Consider the following 14,335-nt stretch of genomic DNA (forward strand, 5'->3'; position numbering starts at 1 on the left):
CTGTGTTGGGTCTTCGTTTCTGTGCGAGGGCTTTCTCTAGTTGTGGCAAGCGGGGGCCACTCTTCATCGTGGTGCACGGGCCTCTCACCATCGCGGCCTCTCTTGTTGTGGAGCACAGGCTCCAGACGCGCAGGCTCAGTAATCGTGGCTCACGGGCTTAGTTGCTCCGCGACATGTGGGATCTTCCCAGACCAGGGCTCGAACCTGCGTCCTCCGCATTGGCAGGCAGACTCCCAACCACTGCACCACCAGGGAAGCCCCTGCTTTTCAGTTTTTGAAGATTCTATTGAGATATTCTCCAGTTCAGAGATTCTTTCCTCAGTGTTATCCAGTCTGCTAATAAGCCCATCAAAGGCATTCTTCATATCTGCTATGGCGTTTTTTATGTCTAGCATTTCTTTTGGGTTCTTTCTTAGCATTTCCATCTCTCTGCTTGTATTGCCCATCTGTTCTTACATGTCATCTACTTTATCCATGAGAGCCCTTAGCATATTAATCATAGTTGCTTAAACTCCCAGTCTGACAATTCCAACATCTCTGCCATATCTGGTTCTGAACCTTGCTCTATCTCTTCAAATTGTGTTTTTTTTGCCTTTTAATTGTGTAATTTGCCTTGTAATTTTTTCCTGATAGCCAGACATGATGTACTGGGTGAAGGGAACTGCTATAAGTAGGCCTTAATAACGTGGAGGTGAGGTGTGGGAGAGGGGACGCCTTCTATGGCCCTGTGATCGGGCCTCAGTTCTTTTACTGAGCCTGTGCCCCTGGACTGTGACCTTCACGAGTGTTTCTCAGTCCTTTCTCTCCCCTTGGTCGGGGCAGGCTGCCCACAGGAGGCTGGAGCTGGGCACCTCCCTTCCCCTGGACAGTCGGGCTCTGATGACAGCCCAGCAGGTCCGGCTCTGGTTAACGAGTCTGCCTCGAGAGCGGCCTTGTTACGGAGACCAGGGTGCTCTGTCACGTTAGGAAATGGCTCCTTCCCTCCCCCTGCAGAAAGCTTGAGGGGACGTGGCTCTGATATTTACTTGGGAAGCCGCTCATGCTCCAGGGGTAACTCGCACAGTATGGTGTGGGCTCCCTTATGACTGGGTCTCCCGGAGTTTTTAACTCTCACAGTTGCTGACGACTTTGAGCCTCCAGAAATTCATCAATTACAGTTCAGCCCCCCGCCACCCCGCTTCCCCCGCACACACAGGTTCTCAGGCCGGTTTCTCTCATGAATCTTTGCTCTGGTAAGCTGTGATGACTTGTATTCACCTGCCTGTCTCTCCTACCTTGGGAGCAGTGGTTTGCTCTGTGTCCTCCCTTCTCTTACAGATCCAAGAAGAGTTGCTGATTCTTCAGTCTGTTTAGCCCTTTACTTCTTAGGATGGATTGGTGACTTCCAAGCTCCTTGCATGCAGAATCCTACAGTGTAGAACAGAGGTGGTGAATGCAGACATCCTTGCCTCATTTCCAATCTTTAAAAAGCATTACATCTTTCACCATTAAGTCTGATGTTAGCTATAGATTTTTCCTACATACCTTTTATGAAGTTGAGGAATTTCCCATCTAGTCCTAATTTGTTGAGAGTATTTATCATGAACAGGTATTAAATTTAGTCAAATGCCTTTTCTACAGCTATTGTGACAATCCTGTGGTTTTTATCCTCTATCCTATTAATACAGTGTATTACATGATTTGAGTTCTGGATGCTAAACCAACTTTGTGTTCTTGGGATAAAGCCCACTGGTCTTGGTAGATAAGCCTTTTACATGTTGCTGAATTTGGTTCTTCATTCCTGTTGACTTGAGTGACCATCTTATGTCATTTTCTTTCAGCTTGAAGAACTTTCTTTAGTATTTCTGGTAAGGCAAATCTCCTAGCAATAAATTTTCTGTTTTGTTTATCTGGCAATGTATTTATTTCACCTTCATTTTTTCTCCCACCTTCATTTTTGAAGGATAGTATTGCTGAGTATAGAATTTATTCATTGACAGGTTTGCTTTTTCCTTCAACACTTTCAGTATGCCATTTTACTGCCTATGGCCTCCATCATCTCTTGGGAGAAGTCAGCTATTCATTGTATCATTCTTTCCCTTTATGTGATGGGTCACTTTTCTCTTGTGGCTTTCATGGTTTTCTTTGTCTTTGGCATGCAGGAATTTGGTTACGGTGTATATAAGTGTGGACTTCTCTGTGTGTTTTTTAAAAAAATTTATTTATTTTTGGCTGTGTTGGGTCTTTGGTGCTGTGCACGGGCTTTTTCTAGTTGCGGCGAGCGGGGGCTACTCTTCGTTGTGGTGCCCAGGCTTCTCATTGCGGAGCACGGGCTCTAGGCGCGCAGGCTTCAGTAGTTGCGGCACGCGGGCTCAGTAGTTGTGGCTCACAGGCTCTAGAGCACAGGCTCAGTAGTTGTGGCACGTGGGCTTAGTTGCTCCGTGGCATGTGGGATCTTCCTGGACCAGGGACCGAACCCGTGTCCCCTGCATTGGCAGGCGGATTCTCAACCAGTGCGCCACCAGGGAAGCCCACTTCTCTGTGTTGATCCTACTTGGTTTATGGAGCAGTAGTCGTCTGATGTCCCAGTCTGCGCCGTTGGGGCTCTTGAAGAGAAGGACAGGACAGAACCACAGTTCCTCCTGCTCTGATTGTGCTCCAAGGGCACACTCATTTTATATCAGAGTTTTACATTTTCTAATTGACTGGTGAATAATTTTGCATTTGGTGTTTGTAGTGATAGAATTTATTTTATTTGGTTGTTCTGTGTCAGAAATACTGAATTCAGCCTGCTTTGTTCTAACTGTTCTGTGCACACTATAAGGCAGTTTAGAAGAGAACACTGTTTGGGCTTCCCTGGTGGCGCAGTGGTTGAGAATCTGCCTGCCAACTCAAGGGATATGGGTTCGAGCCCTGGTCTGGGAAGATCCCACGTGCCGCGGAGCGACTAGGCCCGTGAGCCACAACTACCGAGCCTGCGCGTCTGGAGCCTGTGCTCCCTAACAAGAGAGGCCGCGATAGTGAGAGGCCCGCGCACGGCGATGAAGAGTGGTCCCCGCTCGCCGCAACTAGAGAAAGCCCTTGCACAGAAACGAAGACCCAACACAGCCAAAGATAAATAAATAAATAAATAAATAAATAAATAATAAAAATAAAGGAACTCCTTTGAAAAAAAAAATCCTTTGTGCTCTACCTGTGTATCTCTCCTGACCCCCTACCCCTTGGTACCCACTCATCTTTTTGTTAAAGAGCCGTAACTATCAACTACTTCTTCTGACCAGTTACAGAAAAACGGATTGTAGTAGCTTTGCACATTTTCTCTTTGCATATATAATATATAAACTAACCATTTTGTCCCCTCTGCTTTCCATTTTTTAAAAATATACAAGTTGGGATTGACATATATACACTACCATACATAAAATAGATAACTGAAAACCTACTGTATAGCACAGGGAACTCTACTCAATGCTCTGTGGTGACCTAAATGGGAACGAAATCCAAAAAAGAGGGGATATATGTATATGTATGGCTGATTCACTTTGCTGTACAGCAAGAAACTAACACAATATTATAAAGCAAATATACTCCAATTTTTAAAAAAATTTGAGTGAGATGGAATAATATATATTATACTGAATAATAACAAATTTACTTTAAAAAAATACAAGTTGTCAGAAGTTAACTTTACTATTTAGTTTTTTTAAAAATTTATTTTAGTTATTTATTTTTGGCTGCGTTGGGTCTTCGTTGCTGCACGTGGGCTTTCTCTAGTTGCGGCGAGCGGGGGCTACTCTTTGTTGAGGTGCGCGGGCTTCTTATTGCGGGGGCTTCTCTTTGCTGTGGAGCATGGGCTCTAGGTGCGCAGGCTTCAGTAGTTGTGGCACGCGGGCTCAGTAGTTGTGGCGCACGGGCTTAGTTGCTCCGTGGCATGTGGGACCTTCCCGGACCAGGGCTTGAACCCGTGTCCCCTGCGTTGGCAGGCGGATTCTTAACCACTGTGCCACCAGGGAAGCCCTACTATTTAGTTTTAAGAGCATAAGAGAGTATTCAGTGGGACAGTGACAGAATTTGAGGAGTAATGAATGTAGCCAGTGACAGATACAATGACTGCTGGGACCGTACTTATGCTCATTTGAGGAGAAGTGAGAATTTCTTCACTTGCAATAAGGATGGATGTACCTTGTTAGGTGAAAATATAGCATTGTTTTGTTGTTGTATGGAAGTTCAAATATGCTTGAAAGGCTGCATACAGAAGCTGACTTTCCAGAAGGTCGGACTCTGCCCATTTTCCACTTACTGCCTCAGCTCCAAATCCACTTCTCTGCCTGCTCTGCAATAATGGAGCTGGATCCCAGAAGCATTTAGCAGGGAATGTTTTGTCCTTTCTTGAATATAGAGTTCTTTACTCCTTTATAATTAATCCCGTTATCAGTAATTTAAAACAAAATTTACTTATTTGGTTGCGCCAGGTCTTAGTTGCAGCAGGCAGGCTCCTTAGTTGTGGCATGTGAACTCTAGGTTGCGGCATGCATGTGGGATCTAGTTCCTTGACCAGGGATCGAACCTGGGCCCCCTAAGCTGGGAGCGCAGAGTCTTACCCACTGCACCACCAGGGAAGTCCCTCAGTAATTTTTATATCAAACTTTCTCTGAAGTCACTGTGTGCTCTCTGTCCCCTATTGAACCCTGACTACTGATACAAGGAGGAAAAACCAAACAGGGAAAGGGGCTGTGAGTGTGCCCATGTGCATGCATGTGCGTGTCTGTCTGTGCAAGCATGTATGTAGGTTTGAGATTTCAAATAGGAAGGCCAGGGAAGTCCTCATGGAGAAGGGGACAATGGAGTAAGATGTAGGAGGTCAGTTAGCATGGGGACAATTAGAGGGTGTGACAGGATGCACATTCAATGGCCTGCGGCAGGAGGGTCTCCTGATTGGAGCTAGATGAACAAGGGGCAAAGCACAAATGAGACCCAATTGTGTAGGACCTGCGGGTGGCAGCAAGGACTGGCTTTCGTGCTGTGTGACACGGGAACCCCTGGGGGAGGGATGGGATTGGACTTCTTTTCACTGGGTGCTCTGCTGACTGCGACAAGCTGGCCTCCAGCAAGTGCGGCAGGATACAAGCAGGGAGCCTGCTGGGAGGCTGCTGCTGTGAGTCAGGTGAGGGAAACCTGGACCAGGGCTGCAGGAGGAGAGCCGGCTGTAGTTAGAAGTTGAGGGACCTGCCGATGAACCAAGGGTGGGGTGGGAGAGGGGAGGCGCCCTGGCTGACCCCAGAAGAACATCACGATCAGGATAAGGGTTGCAGGCACTCACAGCAGGACAACCGGTGGGAGCATCTCAAGCACTGGGCCTCCTAGCCCTGAGCCCCTATTCTGCAGCTCTACCCACCGCACCTCCAGCCTTGGGGGTGGGGTCTGCGCTTGCAGGGCTTGTAATCTATTCTCGGCTGTAAGCTTGACGCTTTTTTTATACCCACTTCCTGAAAGTTCATTCTACAGAACTTGCCAGAAATCTGCCCTGCCGTTTGCCTGGGGAAGACGTTCAGGGAAGCTGTCTCCGCAGGAGCCGGCCGTGGGGAAGCGGGCGCCTCCCGCCCGCCGAGCAGCCCCGGAGCAAACCCTCTGCCGCAACCTCTCCCGCGCCCTCTGCCGCCAAGGCTCAGCATGGCCAGGGGTCAGATCCGTTTCGGCCACGGACCACGTGCGTTGGAAGCCGAGAGGCAGTAAGGGGATGACTGGCAAGAGCGTTAGATGTTCCTTATGTGTTCCATTTCTTTTTCCAGCGTCTCCCATGGTTCACGCTGCCACCTGAAATAACAATTCTCATTTTAGAGATCAGTTTGATTGAGTCAAACAACTTCGACAAATGCCAAATGGGCACATATTTTAATGTGCAAAATACTACAAGAACCTGGGGGGCACCTGGAAGAACCATGGGTCTGGTGGCTGCTGCTCCGACGCTCCCAGTCCGGGTAGCAGAGAGGACGGAGAGCTGACCACTGCTCACTGTTGCTCTGGCCGTGTCCACGCCACGTGCCCAAGGAGTTCAGGAGACACCCAGCTGCCCCAGTCGCAGAGGCCTTCAGCCTTAGAGGAAGGCTCCCAGGGAGCAGGGATACCCCTGCCCCAGATGTGTGATCCTCAAATCGTTTCAGGCCTCCGGAGGGGTTGTTCTGTTGCTGACGTTGCGTTAGAAAATTTATCACCGCAAACGCATTATCCCATCAAAACTTACTTACGCTCGTGCAGAAATTTTGCGATACCTCAGAGTGACCAGCGGAGGAGGAAACCGCGCCCGCCCCACCCCGCGCAGCCCCGCCCAACAGAGGCCCCGCCCACCTAGAGGCCCCGCCCCGCTGCGAGCGCGAGCCCCCCGCACGAGGCCCCGCCCCCGGCGTGCGCGCGCCCGGCCGCCGCTACCGCCATTTTGGGGTGACTGGAGCGCCGCCCGCGGCCCGAGCCGGTCACGAGCCGCCGGCCCGCCGCGCTGAGTCTGTGGGCGCCGTGTCCGTGGGCGCCTCGCCCGGCCGGGCCCATGTGCGCGCGGCCCGCCCCAGGCCGCCCGGGCTTCGCCTCCGCCCGCGCCCTGGCCTCCACCCGGGCCTCCGAGGAGCCGCCGCGACGCCCGGCCCGCGGGGCAGGTGAGTGCGGCCGCCGCTCAGAGCCGGCGGTACTGGCCGGCCGGGCCCGGAGGGGCCACCCCGTCAGTGTCCTCATGTCGGCGTCCACCCTCCGCCTGTCGCTGCCCCCTCAGTGTCCACCCCTCTGTCAGCGTCCACGCCCCGCCCGTCGCTGCCGCCGTGATGCTCGCCTTGTCAGCGCCCACCCTGGTCAGCGTCCCCCAGGTCAGTTTCCCCCGTGTCAGTGCCCGCCCCGTCAGTGTCCTCTGCAGCAGTGCCCACCCCGACAGTGACGTCGTGTCAGTGTCCCCCGCCAGTGTCTCCCATGACGGTCCGCCCGCACCAGTGACCTCCCGCCAGTGTCCACCGCGCCACTCCGTTAGTGCCCCATGTCAGTGCCCTCCCGCCTCCTTTACCCCCTCAGAGTCCCCCAGAGCGGTGTTCACCCCCACCTGTGGTGCCCTTCCGGTCAGTGTCTCCCACGTCAGCGACCCCCCAGGTGCCCTCCTCCCTGTCGGTAACCTCCCCCTTAATGTCCTTCCTCCCCCCGTGCTGCCAGTGTCTCCAGCATCGTGCCCCCCCCAGGCGAGATCCCCCATCAGTCCGCCCACGATCGCCGGTGTCCCCACTCCCCTCCTCGCTGCTTCCTCCCTCACGCCTCTCTGTTAGGGACCCTTCCGGTCAGCGCCCTGACCCACCTGTCAGTGCTGCCCCTCGCAGTGCCCGCCAGGGCCGCTCTCCTGCCTGCCGATGTGGGACTCTCCCCTCCCCACTGCCCGCTGTCGTCAGTCCCCGTGTCCACTCACTGGCTCCTCTCCCTGCTACTGTCCCCTTTCCATGACCATGTGGGCTCATGTGTCTCCAGTCACCCACCCCCATTCTGTCACCTGCTTACCCCTCACAGCCCCATTTCTTCCTTCATCTCCATCACCTCTTCCCTTCACACCTGTCACCTTCCCCCGTGTACTTTACGGGCCCCTTGAATGTCCTCCCACCATCACTGTGACGGCGTCCACACACCCCCACTTCTGCTTTGTGTCCTTACCGCCTGATTACCTGCATCGTCCACCCATTTGTTACTGACCGCTCCCACTTTGCTACCGCCCCTGCCCTGTCACCACCAGCTCGTTCAGTCTGTCACTTCCGCTTAGTTCCTGCATTTCACTGTACCCCCTCCCCCATTTTGTCCCTGTACCCACCTGTCTTGTCCTTAGGGCCTTTTCCAGCTTGTTACTCTTTCACCCACCTGTCGCCTCCCCCCATGGCCTCTTCCTGCCATGCCCTTGGCCTCTCAGTGCCCAGGCCCTCACTGGCACTCTCAGCTGTTCACCTCTTCTTCATGTCCCTTCCTTTCTGGCTTCTCTTCCCTTTTGGCATCTCAAACTGTCATGTCAGCTAAGCTCTAGAAGGCAAGAAGCAGCTGGCTATGAGAAGAGTGGGGGACAGAGACTTCTAGACCGAGGGGGCAGCACATGCAAAGGCCCTGAGGTGGACCTCCAGGAACCTAGATAAGACTGATATGTGGCCAGGGTTAGGGGGAGACACACAAGAGCCTTGGTTGGGGCATTGGCCTTCCAATCATGCTGTTCCTTGAAGGCTGTTGAGTCTGAGTTTGAGGGACCCCGGCGGGAGATTGAGTTGGGGAGGGCCATCAACACATGAATAAGAGGGGGAGAGGCAAGGCATTGGGAGTGAGTGTGTTTGTGGTTTAGACTTTGGTGACGACTGAGGGAGTGATTTTGGAGGTAGAGCTATTGGGACGTGCTGATGGATTAGGAGAGGGGTGTGAGGGAAAGAGAGGACTCAGGATGATTTCCAGGCTTATTGGTGGCGTACATGGGTGGACTGGGGCACTTTGGATGGGTGGATGGGGAAGCTGGGGGTGGTGGGGGCAGTTGCAGGGGAGTCGTTTTAGGTTGGAGGTGGAAAGCAAGGCTTTCTTGTGGCTGAAAGTAGTGGGAGAAGTCTGACAAGTGAAAGGGTCGTTAGGGAGAAGGAATCTCGCAGAAGAATCTGGAGCCCAGAGGAGAGGTCAGGCTGCAGGTATACGACCTCAGCACAGGATAATGTTTGAAGCCTAGGAAATGGCTATTTATTTGCACACACACGTAGCAGAACACTTTGATCGTTTATTGTGTGCTGCTGTCTTAAATGCTTAATATGAATTATTTCATTTAGTCCTCACAGGAACCCTAGGGTATAGGAACTATTATTTTCCTGTTTTATAGATGAAGAAACTAAGATATACAACAAATAGGTGGTAGAGCCAGGATTTGCATTCCAGGCTGGCTGGTTAAAGCCTCTCCTCCCCCTTTTTTTTTTGGTTAAGGAAAAGGCTAACTTTTAAAGTACTGTTTTTACATTTTTGAATAATAATGGTAATCGATTATGTATTAGGCACTTTGGTGTTCGTGCACGTATGTGTTCCAATAAAACTTCATTTAGAAAACAAGCCCAGCCACTTTTTAAAGTACCTCATTAAAAAAAATAAAGTGCCTCATTTAATCTTTTTTACCTTTTTTTTTTTTTTTGGGCCGCACCGCGCCTTGTGATATCTTAGTTCCCTGACCAGGGTCCATGGCAGTGAAAGTCCAAGTCTTAACCACCGACAGCCAGGGAATTCCCGATTTTTTTTTTTTTTTAAACAAAGTGCTTTACCTGTTGTTAGCTTTGTATTTTCACGAGACATAACATTTTGACATAAAGTGAGTACGTGACTTGTGCAGAATTTACTATAGACCAGAGAGTGAAAACCAGTGCTAAATTCTATATTTGGACATCTAACCCAGTAATCATTTAATTCTTTTTTTTTTTTTGGCTGTGCCACGCGGCATGTGGGATCTTAGTTCCCCGACCAGGGATCGAACCTGCGCCTGCTGCATTGGAGGCACGGAGCCTTAACCACTGGACCGCCAGAGAAATCCATTTAATTCTTAAAAACAAGTTAATGAGGTCGTTACTCTTAATATTCCTGTTAATATTCATGTGAGAACACTGAGGCACAAACAAGTAATGTACCCAAGGGTAGCAGTAAATAAATGGGAGAGCCAGGACTCAGCTCATGTGGTCAGACTCCAGTGGGTGGTTATGTACATGGTAATCTGAACTCAGCATAAAATTCAAAGGGCACCAAAATGTGTATCATTCTCACCCTGTCCATCAGCTATCCTCTTCCTCTTGGAAATCATGTCATGTCCATATACAGCAAGCAGCTCTCTTTTTAACACAATGTGCAATCTTTTATTTCTTTAAAAATATTCCACCATTTAAAAATTATTGAAGAGTATTTTACACCCAATGCAAAGTACAGATCCTAAGTATATAAGTTTGATGAATTTTAACAAATGTATACACCCGTGTGTCCATCACTCATGTCAAGATATAGAGCATTTCTGTCATCCCTAAAAGTTTCTTTGTGTCCCTTTTCAGGTATTAAAGCCATCCTTCAAAATCGCAAGGCAACAATTGTTCTGATTTCTATTTTTACAGATTAATTTTGCACGTCCTTGAACGTCATGTAAATGGAGTCACAAAGTATATGCTCTTTTGTGTCTGTCTTCTTTTGCTCAGATAATGTTTTTGAAATTTATTGATTTTGATGCCTGTGTCTGTAGGTTTATAGTTTTATAGTTTATTTGAGTAGTACTCCTTTGTGTGAAAATATTTTTCTTACTGATGGACATTTGGGTTGCTTTCACTTTTTAGCTGTTGTGAGTAAAGTCACTGAGTTTATCGTACGTTCTTTTGTGGACATGTGTTATATCTTTTGGGTAAATATCTAAGAGTGGAATTGCTGGGTCATAGTATAGATATATGTTTAATTTGTTTTTAGAAAATGCCAAACAGGGACTTCCCTGGTGGCACAGTGGTTAAGAATCTGCCTGCCAATGCAGGGGACGTGGGTTCGAGCCCTGGTCTGGGAAGATTCCCACATGCCATGGAGCACCTAAGCCCGTGTGCCACTACTAAGCCTGTGCTCTAGAGCTGAAGAGCCACAACTTCTGAGCCCGTGTGCCACAACTGCTGAAACCTGCGCACCTAGAGCCCATGCTCCGCAACAAGAGAAGCCACCACAATGAGAAGCCTGCACACCGCAATGAAGAGTAGCCCCTGCTCACCGCAACTAGAGAAAGCCCGTGCACAGCAACAAAGACCCAATGCAGCCAAATAAATTTAAGAAAAAAAAAAATGCTAAACAGTTTTCCAAACTGGTACCATTTCATACTTCCATCAGTAATGTATGATAGTTCTAGTTTCTCCACATTATACCAACTCTTGTTATTGTCAGTCTTTTTAATTTTAATTCTGGTGGTAGTGGTATTTCATTATGGTTTTAATAACAATGGTGAGCAACTTTTTATATGCTTTTTGACCATTTGTGTATCTCTTGCGGTGTCAGGTCTTTTGTCCACTTTTTGTTGGATTGTCTTTATTATTCAGTTTTAGGAATTCAAAAAAATATTGTGGGGCTTCCCTGGTGGTGCAGTGGTTGAGAATCCGCCTGGCAATACAGGGGACATGGGTTCGAGCCCTGGTCTGGGAAGATCCCACATGCCGCAGAGCAGCTGGGCCCGTGAGCCACAGTTACTGAGCCTGCGCGTCTGGAGCCTGTGCTCCGCAACAAGAGAGGCCGCGATAGTGAGAGGCCCGCGCACCGCGATGAAGAGTGGCCCCCGCTCGCCGCAACTAGAGAAAGCCCTGGCACAGAAACGAAGACCCAACACAGCCAAAAATAATAAAAATAAATTTAAAAAAAATATTGTGGTTGTAAGTCCTTTATGATATTTGTGTGTGTGTACATACATACATATACAGTGAGGGAGTGGGAGGAGGAGAGGAAGTGAGGGGTGAATGTTTCCTATTTTGTGGTTTGCCTATTTTTTTTTTTTTAATGAAAGCTTCTTTCTTTCTTTTTGGCTGTGTTGGGTCTTCGTTTCTGTGCGAGGGCTTTCTCTAGTTGCGGCAAGCGGGGGCTACTCTTCATCGCGGTGCGCGGGCCTCTCACTATCGCGGCCTCTCTTGTTGCGGAGCACAGGCTCCAGACGCGCAGGCTCAGTAGTTGTGGCTCACAGGCCCAGCTGCTCCGCGGCATGTGGGATCTTCCCAGACCAGGGCTCGAACCCATGTCCCCTGCATTCGCAGGCAGATTCTCAACCACTGCGCCACCAGGGAAGCCCCTGCCTATTTGTTTCTTAATGGTATCTTTTTTCTTTTTTCTTAATTTTATTTATTTTTGGTCGTGTTGGGTCTTTGTTGCCGCGCACGGGCTTTCTCTAGTTGCGGCGAGTGGCGGCTACTCTTTGTTGCAGTGCACGGGCTTCTCATTGTCTCATTGTGGTGGCTTCTTGTTGCGGAGCATGGGACCTAGGCGTGCGGGCTTCAGTAGTCGCAGCATGCGGGCTCAGTAGTTGCGGCACGTGGACCCTAGAGTGCGTGAGCTTCAGTAGTTGTGGCATGTGGGCTCAGTAGTTGTGGCTCACAGGCTCTAGAGTGCAGGCTCAGTAGTTGTGGCACACGGGCTTAGTTGCTCCACAGTATGTGGGATCTTCCTAGACCAGGGATCGAACCTGTGTCCCCAGCATTGGCAGGCGGATTCTTAACCACTGCACCAACAGGGAAGTCCCCCCAATGGTATTTTTTTAAGAGCAGAAAATTTTAATTTGGATGAAGTCAAAATTGGTCAATATTTTATTTTTACGTTTATTACGTGTTGTAAGACAATTGTGCCTGTACCAGAATTGTGAAGACACTGTCCAATGTTTTGTCTTTGTAGAAACTTTACGGTGGTAGCTTTTGTATTCAGGTTTATGATTCCTCTTTTTCTTTTATTTTTTAAAAAATATATTTATTTATTTATTTTTGTATTTATTTATTTGGCTGTGCCGGGTCTTGTATTTATTTATTTATTTGGCTGCGGCATGTGGGCTCTTAGTTGCGGCATGCAGGATCTAGTTCCCCGACCAGGGATCGAACCCGGGCCCCCTGCATTGAGAGCATGGGGTCTTAACCACTGCACCACCAGGGAAGTCCCGCTCTTTTTCTTTTAAACAGCTTTATTGAGATACAAATGATGTACAATAAACTGCACATGTTTAAAGTGTAAAATTTGTTAAGTTTTGACATATGTGTACACCTGTGAAATCATCACCACAGTCAAGATAGGAAATGTATCCATCATTTCCCAAATTTCCTAATGCCCCTTTGGATCCCTCCTTTCCACCCTTTTTTTGCCCCTCCACGTCCAAGCAAATACTGATCTCCTTTATGAATGATCTATCTTGCATGATTTTTTGTGTGAGGTGGAAAAAGGGTACACTTTTTCCCCGTATGAGATACACAATCATTCTAGCATCGTTTGTTGAGAAGACTCTTTTTCCTCCTTTAAATTGCATTGGAGCGTTTGTTATAAATTAATTGAACATGTGTATGCAGGCTTATTTCTGGGCTTTCTGTTATGTTCCATTGGTCTATTTTTCTGTCCTGTGCCAGCACCATGCTGTCTTTTTTTTTTAATTAATTAATTAATTAACTTATTTTTGGCTGTGTTGGGTCTTCGTTTCTGTGCGAGGGCTTTCTCTAGTTGTGGCAAGCGGGGGCCGCTCTTCATCGCGGTGCACGGGCCTCTCACTATCGCGGCCTCTCGTTGCGGAGCACAGGCTCCAGACGCGCAGGCTCAGTAGTTGTGGCTCACGGGCCCAGCCGCTACGCTACGGCATGTGGGATCCTCCCAGACCAGAGCTCGAACCCGTGTCCCCTGCATTAGCAGGCAGACTCTCAACCACTGCGCCACCAGGGAAGCCCCCCATGCTGTCTTAATGTCTGTAATTTTATGGTCAGTCTGGAAATCAGGTAGTGTGAGACCTCCACCTTTATTCCTCTACAAAATTATGTTGCCAGTTTCAGAATAAACTCTTCAATTTGGATAGGAATTTTTGCTGGGAATTTGGTTGGGATTACGTTGAATCTATAGATCAGTTTTAATTTTATTTATTTATTTATTTATGGCTGTGTTGGGTCTTCGTTTCTGTGTGAGGGCTTTCTCCAGTTGCGGCGAGCGGGGGCCACTCTTCATCGCAGTGCGCGGGCCTGTCACTGTCGCGGCCTCTCTTGTTGTGGAGCACAGGCTCCAGACACGCAGGCTCAGTAATTGTGGCTCACGGGCCCAGTTGCTCCGCGGCATGTGGGATCTTCTCAGACCAGAGCTCGAACCCGTGTCCCCTGCATTGGCAGGCAGATTCTCAACCACTGCGCCACCATGGAAGCCCTATAGATCAGTTTTAGAATTGAGTTATTAACTTTGAGTCGTCTGATCTGTGCACATGGTATATCTCTCCATTTATTTAAATTTTCCTCAGCAACGTTTTGTAATTTTCAGTGTGAAAAGTACACTTTTTTCATTAAGTATATTTGTAGGTATTTGATATTTTTGATGTTATTTAAAATATTTTTATATTGTTTTTCAACTACTTGTTTTTTTAATAAGTATTTTTAAAAATATTTATTTATTTATTTATTTTATTTTGGCTGTACCGGGTCTTAATTGTGGCATGTGGGATCTTAGTTGCAACATGTGGGATCTTTTAGTTGCAGCATGCGGGCTTCTTAGTTGTGGCATGTGGACTCTTAGTTGTGGCATGCATGAGGGATCTAGTTCCCTGACCAGGGATCAGACCCGGGCCCCCTGCATTGGGAGCTCGGAGTCTTGCCCACTGGACCACCAGGGAAGTCCC

At 48.7% G+C, this 14,335-nt stretch overlaps 1 protein-coding gene across 6 annotated transcripts in view; it reads left to right on the forward strand.

Annotated features, from left to right (window-relative positions):
• Positions 1–6,389: 6,389 nt before the first annotated feature.
• The window catches only part of PPP6R2 (protein phosphatase 6 regulatory subunit 2), a 72,494-nt gene continuing 64,548 nt past the window's right edge, over positions 6,390–14,335 (forward strand). For 5 of the 6 annotated variants that reach the window (XM_082350135.1, XM_082350132.1, XM_082350136.1 and 2 more), the window contains exon 1: positions 6,390–6,626. The gene's annotated coding sequence lies outside the window, so the exon portion shown is untranslated. Of the gene's footprint in view, positions 6,831–14,335 lie in introns of all 6 variants that reach the window. The other variant, XM_082350134.1, reaches the window with a different exon arrangement.

Source organism: Balaenoptera borealis (assembly GCF_965194805.1).
Source record: "Balaenoptera borealis genome assembly, chromosome: 13".
In the NCBI taxonomy this organism is placed as follows: domain Eukaryota; kingdom Metazoa; phylum Chordata; class Mammalia; order Artiodactyla; family Balaenopteridae; genus Balaenoptera; species Balaenoptera borealis.